This window comes from Pleurodeles waltl, chromosome 3_1 (assembly GCF_031143425.1).
Source record: "Pleurodeles waltl isolate 20211129_DDA chromosome 3_1, aPleWal1.hap1.20221129, whole genome shotgun sequence".
In the NCBI taxonomy this organism is placed as follows: Eukaryota; Metazoa; Chordata; class Amphibia; order Caudata; family Salamandridae; genus Pleurodeles; species Pleurodeles waltl.
The window spans coordinates 1,881,528,482-1,881,555,578 of NC_090440.1; positions in this window are offsets into that span (position 1 = coordinate 1,881,528,482).

Below are 27,097 nucleotides of genomic sequence, written 5' to 3' on the forward strand. Positions count from 1 at the left end.
ACGAACTTGTACTAAAATGATAAAAAAATTGTGAAATATTGAAAATGTATAATAAAAATGTAGTAGTGTGTCATATTAAGATTTATAACCTATGTTTTGCATTATATTGTAGATTTAACTTAGCCAAAGTTGTGGCCTAGTTGCTAGGCCTCATGCAGGAGCTGAATTAATAAACGCACAATGTAGATGTTGCTGGTGCATTAAACTAACCGTTAACTGTTCGCTGTTAATAAAGTCTGCTTAGCTAGAATTTTCTGCAATGTACCGACGAACAGGAGATGATGGAACTAAAAATGTAACAAATTTGGTGTAAGATAGACTTGATGTACTTTCCCAGGACTCGAACAATAGAGACACTGACTGGAGAGAAAGATGCAACATTTTCAATACCTGATGAGCCGAATGATGAGGACATCATACAGTGAACAAATCAATAAACTGAGAACGGCGTAGTATTAGAATTCATAGATTTGTTAAATTAAATTCATTGGTTAGAGTAATAACTGGTGATTAACGGACCAATTAGGAATTAGGGGGATGGACTGTAAAACTCTAATAAAAAGTCATGACAAGGGGCTAAAACTTCAGATATGAGGAGAGAATTGACGTCACAAGACGCGATTCGAGATTCTGTCATTGGGCTTATGCGCTTGAGAGCCTGATGCACTGCTGATCGATTGATGACCTGAAGACGAAGACTGACTTTGTTGTTGATCCATTCTGTGAATAGGTAGCTATGAAAATGTGACTGATCAACTTTGTGCCTTTTCTTCTAGGTACCAACTGCGCTGTGTTTATAGTTTTTCTTCTAGCTAGATGTTTTCCAAATTTACATTATTAAATTGTTTTCTCATGAAGTCCCACATGCTATTGCTAATCTGGGTTAGGTAAGGTTACCTTGGGTGATGCTGACAGTGACAAATGATTAGCAAACTGATTGGTGAACTCTGCTATTGATGTCAATATACTCATCTTTGTTAGCTTATGCTGAAGCATTAGAGTTATCAAGTTATGATTAGATTATGTTATTGGTGGTCACTAATAGATTAACTCTGAGATAGTTGAATAAAGTTTTAATTAACCCAATGGTTTAGAATGGTAACTAATAGGGAATATAAATTGTTAAAACGTATATTGAGTTGTGGTCATTCATGAAACGTTGATATAATTGTCTAAAGATTAATGATTCCCTTAATGGTTATTGATTGGGTACATTGAATATTGATAACATTAGTCACTACATGGCTAGGATACTCCATGAGATCCAAAAGGTTCATCAGCCTATACGCGTCCCCCTATAAGTTTACTTACTAAGGACCAGGTGCGCTAGCACACACATCACTAACAGCCTCATCAATGGTATGTGACAACTGAAGGACACAATCTATGGACCACTACATATTTTGTACATCCACGTTGCCAACTTGCTAGTCAGTAGGTCATCAGACACAACTACATCATGTCCAAATAGGATGTATGCAAGGGGCACACACATGAGGTAGTGGATGTAAAAAAATAGATAGAAATTAAGTCATATTGGAACTGAACTCTGTCACAACTCAGTGTGAGAGTTGCAAAGGCTGCATGGAACATGTGTGAAAAGGGGTGGACATCATTAGTAACTATGGTCATCATGATTTGCCCAGGTAAAACAATCAATGGAAGAAGTTGGGCCTGCGCAGAATATACATGGTAATCTGTCCTTCCACTGCCATGGGGCACAATCCTGACACAGGGTACACATGACCTCACACATTGCACGGACATGTCTGTGGAATGCACATCAGTGTGGATGAGACCATATGCAGCTAGGGCTGCAGGTCCACCACACAAAACCAACAACCATTGGTAATTGCAAAGAGTTTAATCAAACTTTTGTGATCAAAACATATTCTGGGTGGAATGTAGGCAGAGTGTGTCATGCACACTATGTACCAAAGATGTATACATGTCAGACAAATATGCAGGCTTCACACAAGTCTCCATAAGCTCAAAATCTACATACAGAGACAGTTGTCAGGTAATATTTCCTAGGTAGCAATGGTTCTCCCATCATCAACAATGCCTGGTATGTAGCTTTACATACTATGCTCTGTATGACAACATTACACATTACAGACAAAAACACAAAACACAATCACAAATCAAAACTGTTGCATTGTACTGCATTGTGCTGCATGCTAAACATATGTGGATACACTGTTGTCTCACATGCATATATATGTACGACGTGCAACAATTTGCATGCTGTTGACTCTGTAACACACACATTGGTGAAACAGACCAATCACACCCTCATCACATTGTTACATGGACTACCACATGTGGCCATACCCAATATGCCACACTGTAGCACAGCCCATCTCATATGTATGTTGATTCAGGGTGCATCTAAGGACAATGCACAAAAACCACGCAATCAGGAATTGAGTCAAAAAATATGACGCAAATGTGTCTAAAACATGTGCAAAGTAAATGACACATAGGGGGTCATTCTTTACCGCCAGGGCCGGCGGTAGCACCGCCAACAGGCTGGCGGTGCTCCGCCGGGCATACCGCCGCGGACAGAAGCAGAAAGCCGGCGGTGTACCGCCGACTTTCCGCTGCCCATGGGAATCCGCCATAGGGATTCTGACACCCCATACCGCCATCCTGAACAGGATGGCGGTATGGGGTGTCGTGGGGGCCCTGGGGGCCCCTGCAGTGCCCATGCCAAAGAGGGCCCCACAAAGAATTTCAGTGTCTGCTTTGCAACTGCACCCGTCGCACCTTCCCACTCCGCCGGCTCCATTCGAAGCCGGCTTCCTCGTGGGAAGGGTGTTTCCCACTGGGCTGGCGGGCGGACTTTTGGCGGTTGCCCGCCAGCCCAGTGGGAAACCCAGAATGACCGCCGCGGGCGGCGGGGCTTAGAATCAGGCCCATAGGCCCTTAGCATAAATTCCACCTTCGTACTACTATCAATGCTGCCTTCAGTGAAATCGACACATTACCGTCATGCATCTATATAAATGACTTGTGTGCGTTTTGCATCTGAAAAAACCTACGCAAATGTGTCACATAAATACACGCATAACAAAAATGTGACACGCGGGAACAGGAAGTGATGTAAAAGGAAATCCTGTCTACAAGCATGGTACAGTGGGTGTAGTTTCATTTTCTCTTTACAGTCTGTGCCTTTCTGACTGTGTGTTTGTGTTTTGGAGCTGGTGGTTGTGTCTTGGTTGTGCATTGAGGTTTGTGGTGTCCCTCTTGTCATGTCCTGTTATATATTGTGTGCATTTTGTCCCAGTAATTGTGTGTTTTTTGTCTATATTTGTATTTGTACTGTTGTGTGTCTGTCCGGGGTAGTTAAGCATTTGGGATAGTTGGGATTAGTTAATGGGGTTAAGTTTTTGTTTATTTTAATTTTTTCTTGGTTTTCAGGTCAACTTTGACCATATACAACATGTCTTGTAGGGGGAGGCTGACAAGGATGTCAGAGGATGAGCTGGGTGGATTTGTGTGGCTGGTATGCCACTACCTGCCCCTTATGCTAGAGATGGGTGGCCGGGTCATCCAGGGATACCGGACCGAGGCCAGGTGGATGCGGTGGGCAAGGTGCTCCACCACCTGAAGAGATTGTACAGCAGCGGCAGGAATGAGCACCAGCTCAAGAATTGCTGGCCAAATCTGTTGGCCAGGGAGCAGGATCTGCTTGATCACCTTGGTGTTGAGATCAGCGGACCTGTTGGTGAGTCTCCCATTAGCATACTATTTACTGTTCACTGCTCTTGAATGACAGTAGCAGATGAGTTGGAGTGCTGCATGCAATGCTTGTTGATAGGTTGTATGCAACCAGAATGAAGTGTATCTGCGACAATCTAGGCCTGGAGTACACATGTCCAACCATTATACCAATGCAGGTCAGATGTCTGGTGAGTCCTGCACAACCATCACATAGGCACACATTTCGGAGGCCATGGAGACGCCTGTGCCCCGGCATAGTGTCATGTATGAAATGTCAAGGCACCGCCAACCTACCATATTTTCCCTGGATTGTGTCAACAAAGTTGGGCAATGCATGTATTGCACAACTTTGTCATCATTTCACGCACATGATCCTGGCCATTATGATAGCAAAGGGGGCTTACCCGCCGTAGGGGGCAATGTATATGGGGCATTTGATACCAGTAGTCAACCTTGCCACATCAGTCATGGATTAATCAACACATGATCATTGCAGAATCTTGTGCTGGCACACAGCACCTCTGGGTGCCTTGCAGGACAAGCTTGAGTACCTGAGTCATATGTGTTACAAAACGAAAGTGTAGTGTCATGCTTTTTTTACACAACTTCCCCTTATACCATGTTGTTGCATCTTCTATAGATGGCCCATATATGGTTGTTGCAGGGTATAGCACTACATGAGCCTCTGGCCCAGTGTTAGTGTTCATATGTCATGGTGTGATCATAGCGGTGTGTCTGTTGCACTGTTTTCCACTAGGATAACTAGCTCACTCCTCTCAACTAGTTCACACTGAAATTTGTTGTCTACTCGCAGTGACTGTGATATGACACTAAGCGTGGTTTTCCATTCATGTCTTACAGGTGGACCTGCCCCCTACACGATCAGCAAAGTGGCGCAATTTAAGGATCCAGATGTATCCAGTAAGAGTGATAATGTGTGTCCTGTGAAGTAATCCAGGATTTGGTGTGAGTGAGTCATGTGTGTTGAATACAATGCCAGATATGATGAGCTGTCCAATGATCAGATATCAAAGTAGGCTGGATGCTGACATTATGGCCCATTCAACCGATCCCCATGCACCACCAGAGGGTCACATCTTGTGAAGCTCGTGGTGCACAATGGCCTGCATTGTGTACACAAGTTGATGACAAGCCACTTGTAGGGCCATATGTGACTAAGAATGACAGAGTGCAACGCTGTGAGAATATTGGTAGTGGCGCACCCCATTATTCTCACAACACTGGGATGCACCATATTGAACCCAATTTGGTGCATTCCTGCATTGTCAGGTAGATGGAGGACTGGGATAGCAATTGTCCCCCAGCATGGTCCTTCCGTCTTTTTCACTCAATGTATGTTACACGTACGTGGAATGTAATTGGCTTGCATGCAGGTCAAGGCACAACGTGTGATGGCATGGAAATGGGTGTGTAATGAATAGTAGTGGCAGATCAGGTATTCATTGGTGTCTACACCTGGACACATTAATGTAGATGTGATAGACCTATGGATAACATATGTTCCACTCCTTCACTCCATGTATTTTGAGTGGGCATGCCTTGGTGGATGACCAAGACAGTTGAGATGATGGATTGCTTGACCATCCCCCCTTAGGCTCAGGAGGAGAGGAATACCAATTTAGTAGGTAGATGTGACGCTCACAGTGTAGGTGACAGTCATATTGCTCAGGCTTGCATGTGTACCTATCAGCTCTGACCCCTTATGGCTACCAACAGCATCCCATCCTCCCATTAACATGTCCAAGTTCCTGGTGATGTATGGTTGTAAATAGACACAGATGATGAGGGAGTTTTGCGTCTAAACCTAAAAGCCTATTTCTTAGTCTGACCCATTGTTCTTGTTTTTGCATTGTTTGCATTGCTTTTCTCTGCTTTTCTCTGCCCCTGTGCACCCCCTGTATTTTGTTCGCTGCGCAAGTATCTCCGCCCGTTTCTATCGGCTCTTGCCGGTCACACTCTTCCTGCTGCTGCATCCCCTGCGGCTCCGCCCCCCCTCACACACCCATTGGCCCTCCCTCCTGCCTCCCAGCTGCTCCACCCTCCCACCTCCCTCTCTTAATGGCAGTCGCTGCGCGGAGCCCCGTTTGACTCCCTGACCTGGTTCTGGCCAGGAGTCCACTTGGCTCCACCAGCCTGCCCCTGTGCCCCTGTGTCAGAGTCACCAGATCCTCGGGGTCCGTGCACGTTCCCAACACTTCCACCACAAGACAGCTCCAATACTCTGATTAGATTTATCACAGAGTCTAAGAGAGTCCAAGTGAGGAAAAGGGGATTAGGACGGGAACAGCTGGGAAGAAGACCTGTAGGAAGCAAAAGGTTAAAACACAACATCAAAATTACATCTCATGAAATCAGTACCATGCTACAACTCTAAGCTTCGTCTTTTCCGAAAAACATGAACAACCCTAGAATAATCCTAAAACTGACTAGGCTTTAGATGACTGAATACCTGAGGAGAAAACAGGAAAAGTTAAATAGGACTTTCAGATTCAAGTACTTTCTTTAGCATGAGAATCAGGAAACACTCTGAGCAATTTCTAAACAACCATATGAATCTCCTTTTAGGAATACATATCAGGAACACACAGAATTACCTCTAGAGCTCTGGTATTGTGTTGTGTTCATCTCAGAAAAAACATTGGGAAGTAAATTGCGCACACTGCAGATTTTTATATGAGTATTAAACACCATAAAGGTTTGTGCACCATGAAATCACACAACGTAGATTCAAGGAATAAATCACGCGACGTGTCAACTTGAAATGCTACCAAGAAAATGTATTAGAATGGTAGCGCACAGTAACTTACATTATTTATACACGAGGAAAGAATTGCGCGTCTTGCCGATTCAAATGCCACCATACAAAAGCCAAGAAATAGTAGCGCACAATGAATAACATGAAAAAACACTCAAGGAAAGAATCGCGCATGTTGCCAATTCGAATGCCACCATGTAAATGCCAGAAAATGGTAGCGCACAATGAACAGCATGAATTACACACGAGAAGTGAATCGCGCGTTTCGCCGATTCGAATGCCACCATGTAAATGTCAAGAAAAGGTAGCGCGCAATGAACAACAAAGTTAAATGCTCATGAAACGAGTTGCACGTCTTGCCAACTCGTAAAACATCATGTAAATGTCAAGAAATATCAGCGCGCAATGAACAATAATGTAATAACGAAGTCAAATCTTTATGGAATAAATTGCGCATCCTCCCTATTTGCAAACCACCATACAAATGTCAAAAAATGGCAGCGCACAAGTAATCTGTTATTCATTTAAGAATTAAAAGCAAGAATATGAAGATTCTCAATTACGGTGTTGGGAAATGTCCAAACACCGTCTTACCGCCTGGAAACAGTGATCACCAATGAGAGATGAGTGCAGAAGACTGGAAAATCCAAATAGGCCGCCGGGACAGGAGCTCAGGAAGAAGCTGCTGCTCTGCACCGGGACCTCTGAATAGTGAGCACTGGAAGTTGGGCTGACTCCCTTTTATAGAGTCTTGGCCCAGCCCAGAACCACGCCCAGGCATGTTGCAGGGAAAGTCTCCAGAAGGCCCTGGAAAGGGACCACACCCTAACACACTCTGAATGTCTGCAGCAACACATTGTAAATGTACAGTATTTATAAACACCTTAAAAATGAATCTTTTGGATGGAATTCTGCAATGCAAAAGGTTAAAAATAAAATATCATCACAATGCATGAATTACTTTATCTTGCGAGTGTTGGGTTTTTGCATTCTAGATGCCCGTAGAGCACGCACTGTCCTGGTGTTGACAGTACTCCCCTCTCCCAGGCGCGCTCTAGGGCCTGGTTTATCTGGATTGAGACGATGAAAGCGTATCACAAGTACTGGAGCATGAACATCAGATGCGGAAACCCATGAATTACTTTCAGGGCCATAACCTTTCCATGAGATTAAGTACCATAGGTTACGCCCTCTCAGTTTAGAGTCCAACACTTTCTTGACTTCATATTCTTCTTCCCCCTGTACTAGAACAGGAGCTGGATGAGGGCGGACCTTTTGGACTGCCTTTTTTAAGAGGGAAGTATGAAATCCGTAATGATTTTGGCAATTGTAGTTTATAGGTCACAGGATTGATTTGCTGAAGAACAGTGTAAGGACCTATAAATTTGGGGTTGAACATGTGCTTCGTCTTGAAGTCTGTATGTTTTGTGGAAAGCCACACTTTGTCACCAGGTTGATACTGCGGTCCCTCACAATGTTTCTTGTCATAATGCTTTTTGTATTTTTGTTTGGCTTTTTCTAAATGTTGTTGAATCGATTTCTGAGTTTGATGCAAATGTTGAATGATTTCTGACACAGCTGGAGTGAGAGAGCTTTCTTCAGGAATTGTGATGGGCAAGGTTTCAGGATGATAGCCAAACAAACCAAAGAAAGGTGTAACGCCAGTAGAAGTGTGGAAGTAGTTGTTGTAGGCTAACTCAGCTAACCAGAGCATTGATGTCCATGAATTAAGTGCTTTTTCAGCGTAAGCACGTAGGTATTGCTTCAAAGTCTGATCTAGTCTCTCCGTTTGACCATCTGTTTGAGGATGGTGGCTAGTAGATTGGGTAGATGTCACTTGGAGTGTTTTACACCATGTCTTCCAGAAGTTGGAGGCAAATTGCAATCCCAGATCGGAGAGGATCACTTTTGGCAGTCCATGATAACGAACCACTCTATTCAGTAAGATAGTTGCCAGTTCACTAGAGGTGGGTAATTTCTTACAGGCAATGAAATGTCCATATTTCGTGAGACTATCTACTACCACCAGAATTACTGAATGCTGTTGTACCACTGGCAGACCTGTAATAAAGTCTAAAGAGATGCGTTCCCACGGACGACTTGGGGTTGGGAGTGGGTGTAACAACCCTTTCGGTTTTGAATGACTTGTTTTAGTGCGAGCACAGACTTCGCAGTTGTTTACCATTTTTTTTACATCCTTTGTTAAGGTAGGCCACCAAAAATAGCGTTGGATTAATTCAAGAGTTTTAGGAGTACCAGGGTGACCTGCTGTAGGTATAACATGCAACCAATGAAACACTATCTTGCGAAGTTTGGTAGTGGGCACAAACAAACGAGCATCGTAAAAGGGTAATCTTTGCTTGATTGATCTTTTCGGATCTGCTTGGGCCCACGCCTGACATTTTTCAACAGTGAATGAATTGCGGATGTCTTCAAAGAAATCTTCTGTTTTTATGATACATAGGACCTTGTCAGGAGCAATGATAGCTCTGGAGGTTTGAACTGCAGGCAATGTGGTAGACTCTTGGCAGGACAAGGCGTCAGCTTTGCGATTATCTTTACCAGGCCGGAAGGTTACCACAAAATCAAACTCCGCAAAAAACTGCATCCAGCGTAATTGCCGAGGAGTCAAAAGTCTGGCAGAACTCATGAATTGAAGATTGCGGTGATCAGTATATACTGTGACAGTATATTTAGCTCCCAACAAATGATGTTTCCATTCTTTAGAGGCGTCACGAATCGCCAGAAGCTCTTTTTCAGCAATGACATAGTTCTGTTCGGCTTCGTTCAACTTCCGAGACATGTAAGCTACATGATGAAGCTGACCAGTGTCTTTGTTTCGTTGTGACAAGACTGCTCCTATCACTACATCTGAAGCATCAGCTTCCACTATGAAAGGTCGATCCGCATCTGGATGAGTCAAGACTGGGGCATTGGAGAAAGCTTCTTTCAAAGTTGAAATGACTTGGTCTGCTTCTGGGGACCATACAAATTTTTCTTTCTTTCTTAATAACTTAGTAATTGGAGCCACTGTCTGGGAGAAATGATTGATGAACCTCCGGTAAAAATTTGCAAAGCCAAGGAAACATTGTACATCACGAACAGACTTTGGGATGGGCCATTCAGATAGGGCTTTAACTTTCCTTTCTGCCATCACCATACCTTGAGGGGTAAGGATAACCCCTAAAAACTCAACTGTGGTAACATGAAACTCACACTTGGTTAGCTTGCAATATAAATGGTGTTTACGAAGGGCTGCCAAAATTTTCTTGACATGTTGAACATGTTCATTCTCATTGTCTGAGTAGATCAAAATGTCATCAATGTAAACTATGGCAAAGATATCAAGGTACTCTCTAAGAACGTCATTTAAGAAAAATTGAAATGCTGCTGGAGCATTGCACAGACCAAAAGGCATGACGGTGTATTCAAAAAGGCCATATCTTGCTTTGAATGCCGTTTTCCATTCGTCACCCTCTCTCATTCTGACCAAATGGTAAGCACCTCGAAGATCAAGCTTCGTGTACATTTTTGCTTTCTTTACTTGTTCCAGTAAGACCGGAATTAGAGGCAAAGGTTATTTGTTCTTGATGGTGATTTTATTCAAGCCCCTATAGTCGATACAAGTTCGAAGCTCTCCGTTCGCTTTTGGAACAAAAAACAAAGGAGAAGCTGTGGGAGACTTAGAGGGGCAGATGAAACCATTCTCTAAGAATGTATCCAAGTATTTTCGTAAATGTTGATTTTCATGTTCTGACAGGGCATACACACGACAGTTGGGAAGTATTCCCCCTAGGACTAGATCAATTTGACAGTCATAACATCTATGAGGAGGTAATTTCTCTGCTTCCTTCTCATCAAATACATCTTCATAAGACGAATACTGTTTGGGCAACTGAACTTCTTTCTCTGCGGCGGTAGCTATGTAAGAATGGCGAACTTCCGATTCTTGTGTCCTTTGGAGACAATGTTCTTTACATAGCACTGATGAGAACACGATCTTTCGTTCAGCCCAATTAATCTCTGGATTGTGATGAGTTAACCATGGCAAGCCAAGGATGATCCCATACTGGGAGCATGGATCACGTCAAGGATGAGTTCCTCTTTATGTTTCTTTCTTTGATTTTTACCTTCACAAATTATTGTCGAGGGGATAGTCTGAAGAGTTATCGGACCTCAAGTCAAGAGTTTTCCATCAACTGCCTGGATGGTTTCTGGAGTCTTCTTTTCAATACATGAGATCCCCCATGCACAAACCAATTGGGCGTCAACAAAGTTTCCGGTAGCCCCAGAGTCGACTAGAGCCTTCTTGAAATAGGTATTTTTCTTGACCTGAACTCTTATTCCCAATTTTAGATGTTTGGATTGTGAAGGATCCACTGTGACACCCAAGAGCAACCTTTCTCTGCAACTTGGGTGCTTTAGATTTTCCGACTCGACTGATGCATTGGTTGCAACTTTCTGAACTGGGCCTCGCTTGCTCTTTGTTTTGATTGGACAATCTTTGGCGAAATGACCTTTCCGCCCACAATAGAGACATTGTGGTTCTAAAAATTCTGGACCCATGTAATTTACTTTGCCACAGCAGTACGATTTTAGTATCAAAAGACCGATAATGACTAGTACACTAAGCATGAGCATTTTCGCTCAATTCCAGCAGCGTTTTCACCTCGAAATCGCCATTTTCGTCCTGCACTCGTGGCTCCCATTTTATACACGGCAGCCATTTTTAAAAGTTGCCCTCACATAGGCTTATAATACAGTCAGATTTGATTCCAAGGACACGTACACCTTGATTGACTTTTCTCTGACCTGGGCAAGCTGGAACCATTGCCTCAGGCCAAACCTGTTTGGTCAGTCCCTCTCCCAGTGGCCGAATCAGATAGCATCAAGGCACACCAGGCTATAAAACCCTTATTATCGCTCACACACCCTGCCTAACTTGCTCACACCTGCACCTGCTCTTTTCTTCTTCTTACTTTACGAGGGGGAGGTGCCCGTTTTTATTAGGGGTCCACACTTATCTGATGTAAAATACTAGGCCTTGCTGGGTAATTTATTATGGGTTGGATGACATGAAATATAAGGTTTCATCATGACACTGTTTTTTCCTTTGTAGTGAAAACATGTGAATGACCAACCAAAATGTCAAGAATGTTTGCCTGAAGCTTAAAAAACTGTATATAAGGAAACCTGACTTTGCATTGAAACACAGTCTCCTGAGAACATACAAATCATGCTGTTGTACTTCTAGGACACTTGTCAATTGGTTGCAGCCAATAAATTCGATCTTTGACTTCACCTAGAAGACTCTGAGTTTCTGTAGTCTGAATCAGGAAAGTACCCGAGGTCTTTGGGTGTACCCTGGCACCGCTGGGTTACCGGATCAGTACCGGTTCTGAAAAACCCAGTACCTCAGTTGGCGCCCAACGTGGGGCGATACCAGCGGTACCGGTCCAAGCCTGAGGTCCGTGGGGAGCTTCGTGTGAAAATTCTGGAGGAAGGCCGCCACTTCATCGACCCCTGCATGTCGACGTGGTCCGAAAGTCTTTGTTGCGAGGTTCCCCGCTTCCCGACGGCTATGAAGGACTGCTGCCCTGGCTATCACCCTGATTTGGACCCTTGATTTTTGGTAGAGCGAAACGATAAGACGAGTCTTCTGGTGACGTCATTGATATTTTCAGTTAAGTATAAGTGGAGCGTCTCCCAGTCCTTAGTTGGACACTTGGTTTGGTCCTTAGTTGGACACTTGGTTTGGTCCTTAATTGGACATTTGGTTTGGTATCCCTTTGGGATCACTTTGATTTGGAACTTGCAAGTACCAAAGCCGAAGGACTCGCGTATTCACGAGACTATCGTAAACGATAATCCTTTGAAGTTTGAAGCTAGACTAGTGAGCGAAGATGCCTGGTCTTAGCAGACTTGGAAATTTGTTTTGTCTTGGTTGTAAAAGGGACTCCCGGTTGGAGGACTCATGTCCGGTTCCTCCGATTGGAACTTCAACCTTTGAACTATATGTGAAGCACGGAGTGGGCCCCATCACGTTTAATAAAGTATGGGTCCGCTATTCTCGGAAATAATTGAGAAAAGTTTTTTTTTTTCTTGTAAATATGACTTACAACTAGGATCTGCAAACGGTTCTGTAAGTAAATTGCGACGGCGCTATTTATGAAAAATGGCTAAAGCGCGCTGTATTGTGTGTCCTGAGTGTTTTCTGTTTATATCTGAAATGAGCTCAATGTGTGTTTGTGGGTCTTCTTGATGTTTTCAGTTTGTTAAGTAAAATGTTGGTTAATTAATATTAAGTAGAAACTTAGAAAAAATCCAGAAATGAACCATGTGATGTGCTAACATAGCTATATGTTGCTCTTTAATTTATAGAATGAGCAATTGTGCACATATACAAAACTGCCGTTAAATGCTTAATAAATTAGAAAACACATTCAATAGATATAAATAGGGCCCCCCCAAAAAAAAACGAAATTATCTATTTTCAATTCAGCCAGCACTTTCCCAGTTAAACATGGGTGGAATTTTGCATAACCTTCCTTTTAAATGAAAGTGGTGCACAAATGTGACGCATTTCAAGTTAGGCTTATGCGCTTAGGCTTGTGAGTTAATGTATCCCAAATAATACGCAAGGGATGCAGCTTGCTTTTATATGTGGAATTATCCAAAAAAAATAATTGGGTTCTTATTTTTTTTTTTAAAGAAAATTATTAATTATGGAAAAATTATTTAAAAAATAAGTGCCTTTCAAAATCGTTTTTTAATATTTATAAAGCTTAATACCTATACTATGACCTCCTAACATTAAAATTTAATTTAAGTTATGTTGCACCGCTAAAATGACATTTGTATGTGCAATTTTCCCTTGGCGCAGGAGCCAACAAGCTCATTTCTATAAAGTATAAGTTAATATTTTCAATGGCTGACTCATGGATTGTGTAATAGACATTCTGGTAATGCATATTATGCAAGAAAATTGTAGGATATTGATTTTTTAATGCCTAAAATATCAAAGTCGATTTTGGGCAAAAGCACTGTTTAAACTGCATTTTCTTTCATTCAGAGTACTTTTTAAAGTGTATCAGGCTTCAGTAAATGCATACATTTAGGTTTGATATATATTTGCAGGTTGTGCCTTCTTATGATTCAATGAGTCAATGTGCCAGTACAAAGGCTTGTTTTAATATCAAGGTTGAAGGTTCTAACTTCAGCTGGGCCTACTGAGACGTTCATTCATTCGAGGTTGATGAAATATGTACCATTGCATGGGATTGCAACAAGCATTTATTCTAACAACTGGTATGTGTGTTATTAAGGTTTGTGAATTATTCACAGTAAATGTAGTTTAATAATCTGGAAATAGAGATAATTTTTTTAGCGCCTAAAAAGGAATTTTTTTATTTTTTTATTAAATAGAGTGAATTATTGCAGGTTAGAAGGAAAATAGGAAGGCCTACTGTCTTTGACAGATTCAGAGTGGCAGAAGCTAGGAGAGCTACAGAGGCTGGCTCAAGTCACGCTGCTGAGATGCTATCTTTAGTTTTCCCATAAACAATGGAGGAGGCTGTCATGTTGACACCTGTGACCTTTTAACTTAGGGCCTTGTCTCTGTGAAATGCAGAATGACCCTACGGGCCTCTAAAAGTGGGATTTCTGGTTTCTCCAGAAGAACATCAATACAATTAAAGAACTTAATTCCAAAGGGAAAATATAAAAAAAAAGGGGTTTCTTCGAATGTCCCAACATCATGTTAAATGCTCTGCAGAACTGATACATTTGTGTCTCCGCTCTAAAAAAATAAAATGATGCCTGCTAGTTGCTTTTATTTGACAGAAAACGAAGTGTTGCATTAAGTCTTAGACAGAAAATAAGATGCAGCCCTTTTTTTAAAAAAATTTGAAGGCTACATGCCTTAATGAGAACGATTTTCCAAATAAGACTTATTTTTCACAGTGGAAATTGTAGGTGCCAAATTAATATGGAGTCTCAGTGTAACAATTTTTACTTTTAGAAAGGTAAAACTAAGGTGGCTTGATGTTGCGAAGTAACTGACAAGAGGGTAACAGTTAAGTAATGGAAATTTATTTTCATGTATTTGGTCCTATCATGAATTGTTCTTGCTGGTCCTGTATGTTAGAAGAGAAACAGTAAAGTTATATTTGACAGCAGATTTCCATTGCCTGGTGATCTACTGTCAAAAGGAGGGTAAGGATTTTAAACCTGACAAATTAAACAGGCCCAAATATTGGGTTTTGGGCTGCAGGTTTACAGTGCATAAAGTACATGACATGGTGTTGTGTGTCACCGCTTATTCACACATGCTATTGTTTTGTCTATGCTTTTTGTGCTTGATACACAGCAAGTATATCTGATGGCTTGATGTTTTGTGCGTTTTTATTATTTTGTATTTGTTTTTTGCATGTTTGTTGCTGCTTTTGATACTATTACAAGCTCCCCTGTGTTGTGAGGGGATGGTCATGACGATGCCCATCGCTACGCAACAGTTGGTTGAACTTGTTCTGGTTACTAAATTCCACAGATAATGATATTTCATGCTGTGAACATAAAAGACAACACTTCACCAGTGAATGTCTATTTGGCTATAATGGTATTGAAGGAAAATAAAAAGAGATATACAGGATCAAAGTGTGTCACCTGCAGTTAGTCAAGTTACTGCCCCTTCCCTTAAAGGAACAGGCAGCCCTACATTTATGTATCCTTGATTGGACCTAAGGATGAAATTATAGATCTGTGACTCAAGGTGGCCTAATTTCTATATTACATTAGTTAATGATGTTCTGTTTCCTAAGTAGCATATGGCTTTCGTTCCTTAAAAGAAAAACAGGTTTTCATTTTTTCCTGAAGAAGGAACTGAAACATTAGCTAGGAGTACCGTATATGGTGTAGTCGCCAACGGTAGAGTTAAAATTTGTGTAACTTTGGCCTTTGTGTATCACCCGTACTCTTGGTGTTGTGTCACATGCCTGACTATCACCCAAATAATTTTTTTTGTTCTTTCTATAGATTTTTTCTTTGGTTACTTCCCCTGACCAATGTCGCACCATGCTTAGTTATTGAGATTTTAGCTATGTCCTAGTCCCATTTCTCTTTTTCGAATTCCTTTCACCAGTCAGCCCTTTTATTATTATTGATGTATTGTTCAGGTTCACATTTCCAGACTGCAGTGATGTACCAGGGACCCCCATGTTATGTATAATTCCCTTTGGAATGACCAGACTGGTTTTCAAGAATTTGCCTGCTTCAATGCTTCAATGTTTTCCAGCCTGACTGTCAGGGTAGCGATAGACTGGTTAACTGACTCAATATTATAGTAAGACAAGTTTTCCATCTCAATAGGAGATATCTTATGTTTACCTTTTTGAACATGACGAATTTTCAATGTCTATTTTAATTTGGTTTTCGGTTCCCTTCTGTTCCTGCTACTTTAATTTTTTGTGGGATCAGATGTGTCCTAATCATGCAAATATCAGGACCCTCTAGTTCTTGTCTTTTTGTTTGCACATTTGACTATTAGCCTGTGTATTGCATAGTGCACCTGATGCACAGTTTTTAAAGGAAGGTTTCTACATGTCCCTGATAATCGGTATCATGTGATTTCTCTATTGAGATGTTCTAAGGTAAGGAGGAACACCTAGACTTAATCATTGAGGCAAATATGTGTTTACCCCATTAGACAATGCCACTGTGTGAGGAAATCCATTCAGATAGAATTCTCATGCAGCTATAGATGGCAGAGAATAATGGAGAGAATTGAATTAAAGATGCTACAGACCCTGTTTTGCCCTTCTGCCTTTGTCTTTGTATTTTATGCCCATGGTGTATCTCCTTTGAAGATTGCAGACCACCTGCTTGCAGTCCCCTTGTTAAAAACCATGAACTGTTTTTGTACTAAATTGAAGGAAACTAACAGCTGTGGCACACTTCCTACGTCACTAGATTCTGCAGGTATCAAGTCATAATAACCTGCAGGACATTGATTTAAGCCTAATTCCCATCAGTGACAGCTACAGATGAAAGACAGACGTCTTGGCCCTACAGTCTCAGCACCCAGGAAGTAGCAAAGCTGGACAGCGATCGCCAGCGCAAGATATCGTACTTGCTCCATCAGACGGCGTTGGACATCACAAAACCAAAATTTCAGTGTAAAAGAACTAAAGAGAAGGATTCCTGTTGTTGATGGCAGAGCTGTTTTGAGGTTTCATTTCTCTACCTGTCATGTGCTGGTAACCTCTGACAGTGTGCAATCCCTTGAGCCCCTTGGCCTGAGTTTTGGCCACACACCCCCTTTTCTTTGCTCCAACGGAAGAAGGGCAGTGCACCGGAGATTTCAAGTTTGGAAAAAGGCACTATATTGTGGTGCCCATGAAAGAGCAGCTTGAGCGTCCTCTGACACTAAATAATGAGTGTTGGAGTCTGAAAGTGCTGCTGAGCTTGAGCTATTTCCCAATTAATGGTGCTTGCGTCTGCACGAGATGATTTGTGCCCTTGATCAATGAAGAGCACATTGTTTGTAGTGTCTGCCACAGAGGAGAGACACTGGTGCATTGCTTTAAGACATTGAGACTTTCGAGTGAGCTGTGGGTGTTTGCCAGGAGGGCACTCCAACTAAGCAGTACTTTTCTCATGAAGAGGCCTGAATTGAGAGGCCCATGCGAAAGAAAACAACAAAAGAAAATTTGATGGACAATAGAAGCCTGCCAGAGAGGCTTTTTGAACGGACTCTGGGCATAGTTGGTTTCACAAGAGGTTTCCGTGTGATTGTATAGACTAGGTGTTAGGAGACTGATTGTTTTGCTGGCATTGTTTTAAAGTACTATTCTGTTTAGTAAAAGCAGAATAAAGTCCATTTTCTGTGGAAAGAGTACCCCCTTTTCACCTTAGAGCATTGATGAGAGTCACCACTGTTCCACCTGAACATACAAAAATTACTGAAATGCGGAGGAGCCCTAAAAATGTTACTAGATAATTTTAGGATTTGCTTTTTGGTTAGGGTTGTGAAAAATTATTATTTCATTTGTAAATAGTGGTCACTACTTTCTCCCGTTGTCTATATGTTCTTAATAACGTGTTTTCTAGTGTCTTTTAAACATGACGTTGTCATTTATGGGTGGGATTGTTTTTCTCTACTCAATTGACTTCTGCACCCACTTCCCAACCTATGTCTTTTCCTACTATTGTTTCTTTGCACTCTTTTCACCCTTTTCCTGAACATGAGCAGGTCAGAAGATCAGAATTTGTAAGCAATTCTTTTGTACAGCTTCTGCATCAACACTAGTTAGTAGTGAACATCAGTAATTGTTGGGTGTGTGATCTTATGCCACCTACTGCAGATAGAGGTATTCCTTATTTTGTCCTGCCATATGTGGCCTTTTGTGCTACTTCATGTTCGAGGAGACCTGTCCAGAGAGAGTTACCAAGTACTAGAATTTTGCTCCAGCAACATCTCCATGGCCTTATAAACATAGACCTGGACTCAGATTAGCATGAGAATAGGTTTATTACCTATGTAAGGGCAAAAGGAGGGTTTGTGGTTCTAAAAATTCTGGACCCATGTAATTTACTTTGCCACAGCAGTACGATTTTAGTATCAAAAGACCGATAATGACTAGTACACTAAGCATGAGCATTTTCGCTCAATTCCAGCAGCGTTTTCACCTCGAAATCGCCATTTTCGCCCTGCACTCGTGGCTCCCATTTTATACACGGCAGCCATTTTTAAAAGTTGCCCTCACATAGGCTTATAATACAGTCAGATTTGATTCCAAGGACACGTACACCTTGATTGACTTTTCTCTGACCTGGGCAAGCTGGAACCATTGCCTCAGGCCAAACCTGTTTGGTCAGTCCCTCTCCCAGTGGCCGAATCAGATAGCATCAAGGCACACCAGGCCATAAAACCCTTATTATCGCTCACACACCCTGCCTAACTTGCTCACACCTGCACCTGCTCTTTTCTTCTTCTTACTTTACGAGGGGGAGGTGCCCGTTTTTATTAGGGGTCCACACTTATCTGATGTAAAATACTAGGCCTTGCCGGGTAATTTATTATGGGTTGGATGACATGAAATATAAGGTTTCTTCATGACACTGTTTTTTCCTTTGTAGTGAAAACATGTGAATGACCAACCAAAATGTCAAGAATGTTTGCCTGAAGCTTAAAAAACTGTATATAAGGAAACCTGACTTTGCATTGAAACACAGTCTCCTGAGAACATACAAATCGTGCTGTTGTACTTCTAGGACACTTGTCAATTGGTTGCAGCCAATAAATTCGATCTTTGACTTCACCTAGAAGACTCTGAGTTTCTGTAGTCTGAATCAGGAAAGTACCCGAGGTCTTTGGGTGTACCCTGGCACCGCTGGGTTACCGGATCAGTACCGGTTCTGAAAAACCCAGTACCTCAACATTGCCCATTTTTTCTGCGTAGATCCTTTTCGTCTTTGGTCAAAGGTCTCCTGATGGTTCCAATTTGCATCGGTTCCGGCGTTCTTTCTCTCGGAGTTCTTGAGTCTTTGTTATCATGAGCATGCCAAGAATGGTTTTCAGTCTTTTTACACGTTCCTTTTCGTTCATTTAAACGATGATCAAGCCTCAAGACAAGGTTTATTAAATCTTGACAGTTTGCAGGTTGTGGGTCGATTCGCCTTAAGATGTCTTTTAGCTCCACTTTGAGTCCCCTGTAAAACAAGGCCGCTTGTTTTTCTTCAGGCCAGGATGTCTCAGCGACCAGCCGATTAAAGTTGGCTAAATATGACACTAAGGCCCTCATTCTGACCTTGGCGGGCGGCGGAGGCCGCCCGCCAAAGTCCCGCCGTCAGGTTACCGTTCCGCGGTCGAAAGACCGCGGCGGTAATTCTGACTTTCCCGCTGGGCTGGCGGGCGGTCGCCTTCAGACCGCCAGCCAGCCCAGCGGGAAAGAGGCTTCCACGATGAAGCCGGCTCGGAATCGAGCCGGCGGAGTGGAAGCTGTGCGACGGGTGCAGTTGCACCCGTCGCGTATTTCACTGTCTGCACAGCAGACAGTGAAATACATGTAGGGGCCCTCTTACGGGGGCCCCTGCAATGCCCATGCCAGTGGCATGGGCACTGCAGGGGCCCCCAGGGGCCCCGCGACCCCCCCTACCGCCATCCGGATCTCGGCGGTCCGACCGCCGGGATCTGGATGGCGGTAGGGGGGGTCGGAATCCCCGCGGCGGTGCAGCAAGCTGCGCCGCCGCGGAGGATTCAATGGGGCCGCGGTACACTGGCGGGACCCCGCCAGTGGTGCCGGTCCGACCGCGGCTTTACCGCCGCGGTCGGAATCCCCATTGGAGCACCGCCGGCCTGTCGGCGGTGCTCCCGCGGTCCTCCGCCCTGGCGGTCAAAGACCGCCAGGGTCAGAATGACCACCTAAGTCCTGATTCACTTGGCGTAAGTCTAATAATTCATGATCTGCTGACTGTGTTACAGTTCTACGATCGAAAACTCTCTCAAATTCCCGAACAAAATGTTTCCAGTTGTACAACAGGGGACTATTTTTACGCACAAGAGGAATAGCCCAGGTAGCTGCATCTCCAGACAGATATGACATCAAGAAAGTTACTTTAGACTGGGCATCGGGGAAAGTATGTGGTCTGCAGGTGAAGTGAAGTTCCACTTCAACCAGAAAAGATTGCGCTTTCAAGGGATCACCTGAGAAGCGTTCTGGGGGAGCTAAAGGAATGGCTGAAGGAACATTGAGGGAAATGTTAGTCTGACGACCTCCAGAAGTCTGAGAAGAAGTACCTGGCCAAGACACACCTGTGGGACTTTGTTATTTCTTCTCAACCTTATTCTGTAACTGACTCACCCTCTCAGCTAGACTATTTGTCAAATCCTTTGATGATACCACTTCTGACTGGAGCTGGGTGATAGCCTTGACTAGCTCGTCCAGTGTGGCCATGCTGAGAACCTACACAAACCAGGAGGATAATAATTCGTGGGCTCACTATTCTGTCAGAGTCACCAGATCCTCGGGGTCCGTGCACGTTCCCGACACTTCCACCACAAGACAGCTCCAATACTCTGATTAGATTTATCATAGAGTCTAAGAGAGTCCAAGTGGGGAAAAGGGGATTAGGACGGGAACAGCTGGGAAGGAGACCTGTAGGAAGCAAAAGGTTAAAACACAACATCAAAATTACATCTCATGAAATCAGTACCAAGCTACAACTCTAAGCTTCGTCTTTTCCGAAAAACATGAACAACCCTAGAATAATCCTAAAACTGACTAGGCTTTAGATGACTGAATACCTGAGGAGGAAACAGGAAAAGTTAAATAGGACTTTCAGATTCAAGTACTTTCTTTAGCATGAGAATCAGGAAACACTCTGAGCAATTTCTAAACAACCATATGAATCTCCTTTTAGGAATACATATCAGGAACTCACAGAATTACCTCTAGAACTCTGGTATTGTGTTGTGTTCATCTCAGAAAAAACATTGGGAAGTAAATTGCGCACACTGCAGATTTTTATATGAGTATTAAACACCATAAAGGTTTGTGCACCATGAAATCACACAACGTAGATTCAAGGAATAAATCACGCGACGTGTCAACTTGAAATGCTACCAAGAAAATGTCTTAGAATGGTAGCGCACAGTAACTTACATTATTTATACACGAGGAAAGAATTGCGCGTCTTGCCGATTCAAATGCCACCATACAAAAGCCAAGAAATAGTAGCGCACAATGAATAACATGAAAAAACACTCAAGGAAAGAATCGCGCGTGTTGCCAATTCAAATGCCACCATGTAAATGCCAGAAAATGGTAGCGCACAATGAACAGCATGAATTACACACGAGAAGTGAATTGCGCGTTTCGCCGATTCGAATGCCACCATGTAAATGTCAAGAAAAGGTAGGGCGCAATGAACAACAAAGTTAAATGCTCATGAAACGAGTTGCACGTCTTGCCAACTCGTAAAACATCATGTAAATGTCAAGAAATATCAGCGCACAATGAACAATAATGTAATAACGAAGTCAAATCTTTATGGAATAAATTGCGCGTCCTCCCTCTCTGCAAACCACCATACAAATGTCAAAAAATGGCAGCGCACAAGTAATCTGTTATTCATTTAAGAATTAAAATCAAGAATATGAAGATTCTCAATTACGGTGTTGGGAAATGTCCAAACACCGTCTTACTGCCTGGAAACAGTGATCACCAATGAGAGATGAGTGCAGAAGACTGGAAAATCCAAATAGGCCGCCGGGACAGGAGCTCAGGAAGAAGCTGCTGCTCTGCACCGGGACCTCTGAATAGTGAGCACTGGAAGTTGGGCTGACTCTCTTTTATAGAGTCTTGGCCCAGCCCAGAACCACGCCCAGGCATGTTGCAGGGAAAGTCTCCAGAAGGCCCTGGAAAGGGACCACACCCTAACACACTCTGAATGTCTGCAGCAACACATTGTAAATGTACAGTATTTATAAACACCTTAAAAATGAATCTTTTGGATGGAATTCTGCAATGCAAAAGGTTAAACAATAACATATCATCACAATGCATAAATTACTTTATCTTGCGAGTGTTGGGTTTTTGCATTCTAGATGCCCGTAGAGCGCGCACTGTCCTGGTGTTGACACCCTGATCCTGCCGACTGCCACCTGGACAGCAATTCGAGGCCCTTCACCACCCGTAGGCACCCTCCTGCGCCTCATTCCTGGTGCCTAGTGGTAGGCATTTCCTGTTGTCGCATAAGTATTCCTTCGTGTTTTTCAAGTGTTTGTTTTTCCATTTTGCGTCTAAACCTAAAAGCCTATTTCTTAGTCTGACCCATTGTGCTTGTTTTTGCACTGTTTGCATTGCTTTTCTCTGCCCCAGTGCCCCCCCTGTATTTTGTTCGCTGCGCAAGTATCTCTGCCCGTTTCTACCGGCTCTTGCCGGTCACACTCTCCCTGCCGCTGCGTCCCCTGCGTCCCCGCCCCCTCACACACCCATTGGCCCTCCCTCCCGCCTCCCAGCTGCTCCACCCTCCCACCTCCCCCTCTTAATGGCGCCCGCTGCGCAGAGCCCCGTGTGACTCCCTGACCTGGTTCTGGCCAGGAGTCCACTTGGCTCCACCAGCCTGCACCCGTGCCCCTGCTCCCGCCGACTGCCGCCTGGACAGCAGTTTGAGTCCCTCCACCACCCGCAGGCACCCACCTGCGCCTCATCCAAGGTGCCTAGTGGTAGGCATTTCCTGCTGTCGCATAAGTATTCCTTTGTGTTTTTCAAGTGTTCGTCATTCCGTTTTGCGTCTAAACCTGAAAGCCTATTTCTTAGTCTGACCCATTGTGCTTGTTTTTGCATTGTTTGCATTGCTTTTCTCTGCCCCTGTGCCCCCCCCTGTATTTAGTTCGCTGCGCAAGTATCTCTGCCCGTTTCTACCGGCTCCTGCCGGTCACACTCTCCCTGCCGCTGTGTCCCCAGTGGCCTGCCCCCTCACACACCCATTGGACCTCCCTCCCACCTCCCACCTCCCAGCTGCTCCACCCTCCCCCTCTTAATGGCGGCCGCTGCGTGGCCGGGCCGCTGGCGCGCCAGAGACAAGCCAGTCTGTGCCCATCCGCACCTGGACCACGCCCAGCGCCAATCCCCCTGGTCCTCTCAACCCTGACCCCCCTAGACAAAACTTATCAACCACCACTCTCCACTCCCTCAACCCAGGTCTGCACCCTGCCTGTGCCCAAGCCAACCCCAAGCATGCACATGGATTCTTCACATGCTATGCTTGTCGGTTCTCCAGCACCCCCACAAACACCAAAAACACCCACACGCCCCACAACAACACCAGCACGCTCTACAACAACACTACCACAACCCACAACAACACCAACACCGCCCACAACAACACCACCACGCACCACAACATCAACACCAAAAACACCCACACAATCCTCACCAACCCCAACACACCCTACTCCAACACGCCCCGCAATGGTAGCACGCTCTACAACAACAATAACACCCCCACAACAACACTAACACCCCTCACACCATCACGCACCACAACAACAACAGCCCCCGCAACCACCTTAACCGCATACTCCTAAACACCCGCTCCGTACACAAGCTTGCCATCGAACTCTGGGACCTTATCACATCACACTCCCCGGACATTGCCTTCCTCACAGAAACTTGGATGAATCCCTCATCTGAGCCCGACATAGCTACAGCCATCCCAGAAGGCTACAAAATCCATTGTAGAGATCGTCTAAACAAACCAGGAGGTGGCATCGCCATTATACATAAAAACACCATAAAGATCACCACCAACATACACAACAACCCAAACAGCGCAGAACACCTGCACTTCCTAATTCACATAGACGCCAACACCACCCTCAGAGGAACCCTCATTTACAGACCACCAGGACCTCACCCCCCTTCTGTGACGCCATCGCTGACACCATCAGCCCCCACACCCTCACTTTCACAGACTACATCCTCCTTGGTGACTTTAACTTTCACCTAGAGAACCCCCACGACCACAACTCCACATCCCTACTAGACAACCTCACAAACCTAGGACTCAAACAAATAGTCACATCACCCACCCACTCGGCAGGACACATTCTAGATGCGATTTTCACCTCCAGCAACCACATAACCTGCACTCACACCACCAAACTCCACTGGACCAACCACCACTGCGTCCATTTCTCCTTCTCGAAACCCCCCACACACCACCACCAACACACCACACCCTACCGCATGTGGGACAAGATCCTCACAGAACACCTGAACGCCCAACTCGCACATAATCCCCCACCCAACACCAACGACCCCAACATTGCTGCCCAGAACCTCACACAATGGATTACAACTTGCGCTCACTCACTCTCCCCTCTTAGAAGAAACATCACCACCCACAACATCAAGAACGCCCCCTGGTTCACCACTGAACTCCAAGCCTCCAAGCGTGAATGCCGCAAATGAGAGAAAGCTTGGCGCCAGGAACCCTCAACAACCAACTTCTCCACCCTCAAAACCACCATACGCAAACATCACCAACTCATACGGACCACCAAAAGGGCTTACTACAAGGAACGCATAGACAGTAACTCACATAATGGCAAGGAACTTTTTACCATCATCAAAGAGCTCACTAAAACCAAAGCCTGCAACATCGACCCCACTCACACACAAAACCTCTCCAACCACTTCCACCTCAAAATTTTTGATATACACAACAGCTTCACACCACCAGCATCCACCAACTCCACCACTGACACGACCAACAACAACTCACCCCCTCTCCCCAGCCTACTACACACCTGGGCCCCTACCAACGATGAAGAAACCGAAAAAAACATGAATTCCATCCACTCAGGCTCCCCCTCGGACCCCTGCCCCCACTGCATCTTCAACAAGGCCAGCCCAACCATCGCTCCCAAGCTTTGCGCCGTAATCAACAGCTCTTTCGACGCCGCCACCTTCCCAGGCTCCTAGAAGCACGCAGAAGTAACCGCACTCCTGAAAAAACCCAAAGCAGACCCTGATGACCTCACAAACTACCGCCCAATTTCTCTTCTCCCCTTCCCCGCCAAGGTCGCTGAGAAGTTAGTGAACGCCCGCCTGTCTCACTTCCTAGAGGAAAACAACGCACTCAACGCCTCCCAGTCTGCATTCCGCAAGAACCACAGCACTGAGACTGCCCTCATCGCCTGTACTGACGACATCAGAACCAGAGTCGACAAGGGCGAGACTGACGCACCCATCCTCCTGGACCTCTCCGCATCCTTTGACACTGTTTGCCACCAAATACTCCGTACACGCCTCTACGACGCAGGAATCTGACACAAGGCCCTGGACTGGCTTGCCTCCTTCCTCGCCGAAAGGACCCAGAAAGTCCGCCTCCCTCCTTTCCAATCCCCAGCCACCAAGATCATCTGCTGAGTTCCCCAAGGGTCCTCCCTCAGCCCCACCCTTTTCAACATTTACATGGCCCCGCTCGCCAACACCCAGCTCGTCATCTCCCTCACCAGGAACCCTACCACCGCCAAGACCAACCTCCACGCCGGACTCTTTGACACCGCTAAATGGATGACAGTAAGCCACCTCAAACTAAACTCCAACAAAACCGAAATCATCATCTTTGGCCCCAACAAAACAATATGGGATGACTCCTGGTGGCCCACCACCCTAGGATCACCCCCAACACCCCCCACCCACGCACGCAACCTCGGCGTCATCTTAGATTCTTCTCTCTCCATGACCCAGCAAATCAACGCTATCACCTCCTCCTGTTTCAACACCCTCTGCATGCTGCGAAAAACCTTCAAATGGATACCCATAGAAACCAGAAAGACCGTCACCCATGCACTCATCAGCAGCAGGCTAGACTACGGAAACGCCCTCTACGCTGGCACCAGAGTCAAGCTTCAGCAGAAACTCCAAAGGATCCAAAACGCAGCCGCTCTCCTCATCCTGGACCTCCCACGCCATATACACATCTCCTCCCACCTCAGAACCCTTCACTGGCTTCCTATCGACAAAAGGGTCATCTTCAAAGTCCTCATCCACGCACACAAATCCCTCCACAACACTGGTCCAGCCTACCTCAACGGAAGAGTGAATTTCCACACTCCCACTCGCCACCTCCGCTCTGCTGACCTCACCCTCACCACAGTCCCCCACATCCAATGCGCCACCGCTGGAGGCAGATCTTTCTCCTACCTCGCCACCAAAACCTGGAACTCCCTCCCCACCAACCTCTGCAAGACTCAGGACCTCCTGTCATTAAGAAAACACCTCAAGACATGGCTTTTCGAACAGTAATTGGCAGCAATCGGCAGCCCCCCCACGTTTTCTTTTTTTCTTCCCCCCAGCGCCTTGAGACCCTTACGGGTGAGTAGCGCGCTCTATAAATTTTTCGATTAATTGATTGATTGAAGTTTGGGCCTGATCTATGTAAAGTTTGCTCTGCCTTTCCGTTATTCTTTATTATGCAAATGTGATGCACACTTCCATATGTTTGGTTCATTTTCGTGTTTTGCGTCGCTTTAGTGTCAATAAAATGATGCTGAGGTAGCGTTGTCGTTACATTTATCACGGCTTTTGTCTTTTCTGGAATGTGAGTTAGAGTGCATGTGCAATTAGATGTAGCAGTGTAACCTACCAATCTGTACAGACTCCACATATTGCTGACGCTGATGGTTGCCTGTCTCCATTTAACAGCTGCCAACATGCGCAATGATGAGCTAGGTGCTTTTCAAAAGAAGGCAGTGAGGTACTGCCATATCCTGGCAGTGGAATCTGGGTTCCGTAAAATGGCTCGCTGCTACTGGGCAGAGAGTGCAATGGGAGAATGGCGGGCATTCCCACAAGGGGTCCCCACAGTGGCAAAGAAGGCACTGCAAACACCTAGCTCCTCAGCAGTGCAGGTGGGCACAGCTGGCACCACTCCCACAACATCGGCTGAAACTATTTCAACAACAAAGGTGCAACAGCCCACACCACCTGCTGCCATGGACATGAAATTGCTGCAGGATCTGCAGAGGGACATTTCCCTGGTCCTGAAACGTTTGGACAGTTTGGAGAAGGAGGTGGCCGCCAA